Source organism: Alligator sinensis, unplaced genomic scaffold, assembly GCF_000455745.1.
Source record: "Alligator sinensis unplaced genomic scaffold, ASM45574v1 scaffold505_1, whole genome shotgun sequence".
In the NCBI taxonomy this organism is placed as follows: domain Eukaryota; kingdom Metazoa; phylum Chordata; order Crocodylia; family Alligatoridae; genus Alligator; species Alligator sinensis.
The window spans coordinates 2,304,177-2,307,472 of record NW_005841940.1 but is presented as its reverse complement, the minus strand read 5'-3'; the positions used below and the strand labels follow the sequence as shown (position 1 = coordinate 2,307,472).

Below are 3,296 nucleotides of genomic sequence, written 5' to 3'. Positions count from 1 at the left end.
TCATGCGGGTGGCCCTCCTCTGGACCCTCTCCATGTTGTCCACATCCCTCCTGAAATGGGGCGCACAGAACTGGACACAATACTCCAGCTGCGGCCTGACCAGCGTCGCATAGAGGGGGAGGATCACCTCCCTGGCTCTACTCGAGATGCACCTGTGGATGCACGACAAGGTCCGGTTAGCCCTGCCAACCATGACCTCGCATTGTCGGCCCATGTTCATCTTGGAGTCAATAATGACACCAAGATCCCTTTCCGCCTCCGTGCTCTCAAGTAGGGAGTTCCCCATCGTATAAGTGTGCTGCTGGTTCCTACTACCCAAGTGCAGCACCCTGCACTTGTCCGTATTGAAACGCATCCTGTTCCTGTTTGCCCACCCCTGTAACCTATCCAGATCCTTCTGCAATCTCTCTCTCCCTGCTAGCGTGCTCACCTCCCCCCAAATTTTGGTGTCATCAGCGAATTTAAACAGGTTGCTTTTCACCCCAACATCAAGATCGCTGATGAAGAAATTGAACAGCGCAGGGCCCAGGACCGAGCGGGGGACTCCACTCCCCACCTCCCCCCAAGTCGAATATGATCCATCCACCACCACCCTCTGAGTGCGACCCTTCAGCCAATCTGCAATCCATCTGACCGTGTAGGCATCTATGCCACAGTCGCCTAGTTTATTAATTAGGATGGGGTGAGAGACGGTGTCAAAGGCCTTGCTGAAGTCCAGAAAGACTACATCCACCGCGACACCTGCATCCATGGCCTTTGTGACCTGAAGGCCCCGACCTATTCTGGCTGCCCACACTGGCTGTTTAATCTGTACCAGCAGGTCCTCTGGATCCTACAAGGCCCTTCTGTTTTTTTGACTGACATCTGGCTAATTCCTGAGCCTAGAAAAAAATCACAAACCAATTGGAACCCTTAGGTCCATGTTCCTGAGAGATTTCTAAATTAAGAAGCTCTCTTTTGACCGTGACCAATTGGGGCAGGCCCTGTCTCTATTTCCACATATAGTACTTGGCCAAACTCACTGTCAGCACTAGTTCTTAATAGTAATAAGTCTGACTGGTGAAACTAAGCATCAATACTACATCCTGAAGCATTGCCAAAAAGGCCTCTGGAGTTGACTTTGAGTATGGTGACCAGCAGGGTCCCCTGCAGCTTCCTTCTGACCCATCCATTGGGTATGCTTCTTCTCTTGCCTTGACTCTAACAATAGGATGGGGATACAAGTCGGTCACTTTTCAGTGGTGTTTGCCAAAATTGATAAGAGCCACTGCTGGAGAACAGGAGGGCCATGGCTGTTCTGTTGGCAGGGAAGCTGACAATCTGCTGGTCATACACAGTGCGTGTCCCCATGGCTGTCTGACCAGGGGAGGCCTGAGTAAACTCCAGCAATGGAGTTGCAGGGGTTTAGGTTGTAGCCGTGTTGGTCTAAGGATATAGGCAGACAAGGTTCCTTGGGTGAATTTGATATCTTTTATTAGACCAACCCAAATGGTTGGAGAATAGTTATTAAGCAAACTTTCGGGTTCAAAAACCCTTCGTCAGGCTCAGGAAGCTGCAGCAGTTGGTGTGTGCCCTTCCTGGATGGAATGAAAAGCAATGGAGTTGGAGTCAAACAGTTGCAGAGATAAGGAAGAATTAAGGGTGGGCAAGGGGGAAAAGAGGCCTTTATTCCTGGGATTTGAAATAGAGGTGACAGGATAGGCCTTCCCAAGGAGGGAGCCACAGCAATTGTGTGATGGGCTAGAGAGGAGCCCAGAGCCAGGAGTAAGGGGAGGGGGGGCACTGCTTATATCCCAAACCACCAGGCAGTGGATTTACATCAGCATACATAAGCAGAATTGGGCCCAGGGTCCTTGGGGTTGAGGGAACAAGTCCATGGTAGGCTCAGAAGGATTTTTTTTTTACTCACCGGTGGTGAAATGAAGACCTTGTAGGGGTTGGGGAGGAGAGTGTAAGGATGGCTAAGTTGTGAGGCTGGCACCTGGGACAACAAGGGGAAAAACATTACACGTAGGCTGATATCTAGAAAACTGCTGAGCATCTAGGCCAGAATGCAGGTTTTATCTGTGACTGGCTTCCTCGCACTCGGTGGAGTTGGAGCAGGCAGTTAGTGCTGCACAGTGCGCTGCTCTGCTGCTCTACTGTGGTTTCATTTGGTTATTTCTTGGAGGTCTATACAGCCCATCCCTACAAAGGCTCCAGCAAAATGACTTGCAAAATAAGCAAACAAGAGAAAAATGCAGGAGAGACCAAATAACTTATAAAAGCCAATAGAGTTCTGTACGGAGCAAACACCCAGTGACTTGCCTGCTGAATGCCTGCTGAAATAGAAAGGACTTACAGCGCTTCCAGATTTCCAGGCTGAGGCTCTGACAAGCCTCAATGCATGGGGAGTTTCAGAACAGAAGAAAGATTACCAAGAACAGCCTCCTGTTTGTTTTCACCAAGCAAGGTTAGTGCATTGATGATACCTGGAGGAAGTTGCTTTTGATTGACCTTAGGGAATGCAGTGGAGCATAAGGGAAAAACAGCCCCTTAGGTACATAGGGGCCAGACTATTTTAGTACCTCATACTTCAAAACCAGCACCTTGAACTGTGCCCAGAAAGCTGTTGGGAGTCAGGGAAACTCTGGAGTGCTGGAGTTACATGATCCTGGAGACCCTCCCCTGACAGAAGATGAGCCTCAGTGCTCTTCACCAGCTGCAGCTTCTGGACATTTGTCAAGGGCAGCCCCATGTGAAACACATTGCAGTATTCTTGCCCCAAGGTTATCGAGGCAGAGATGATGGTGGCCAGATCAAAATCTGCAAGAAAGGGTTCTTTTAATCCAGGGGCGGGCAATTATTTCAGCTGGAGGTCCGCTTAACGAGTTTTGATGAGGTGTCAAGGGCCAAAAGGGTAGCCTCACCCCTTGGCAGGTGCCCTGCCCCCTGGTCACCACCTTGTGACCAGAATTCCTGCTCCCTAATCCCTGACCTTTGCCACTGGAAGTCTCTCCCCTTGCCCAGGAAGTTCTCGTTTTTGGAGGGGATTGGGGTTTGCTTATATTGTGGGGGGTGTGGTTGGGGGGGTGTTGTGGGTATGGTGTGGGTGTGTGTGTGGAGTATGTGGTGTATATGAGGGTGTGTGGGACTGGGTGGGTGTGTGTGTGGTCTATGAGTGGATGTGTGTGGAGGGTGTAGCATGTGTGGGACTGGACGCGTGTATGGGTATGGTGGGGTGTGGGTGGGGGTGTGGGGAGGTGTAGGTGTGTGTGGGGTGTGGATATATATGTGGATGGGTGGGGGTGGGGAGT

At 50.6% G+C, this 3,296-nt stretch overlaps 1 long non-coding RNA gene across 1 annotated transcript in view; it reads right to left on the bottom strand.

Moving 5' to 3' along the window:
* Window positions 1–1,542: 1,542 nt before the first annotated feature.
* LOC102381462 overlaps window positions 1,543–3,296 on the bottom strand; it is a 13,078-nt gene continuing 11,324 nt past the window's right edge. The window contains exons 2-3 of the long non-coding RNA XR_323376.2: window positions 1,910–1,981; window positions 1,543–1,577 (exon numbers count right to left, since the gene is read on the bottom strand). This is a non-coding gene — a long non-coding RNA (uncharacterized LOC102381462). The remainder of the gene's footprint in view (window positions 1,578–1,909; window positions 1,982–3,296) is intronic.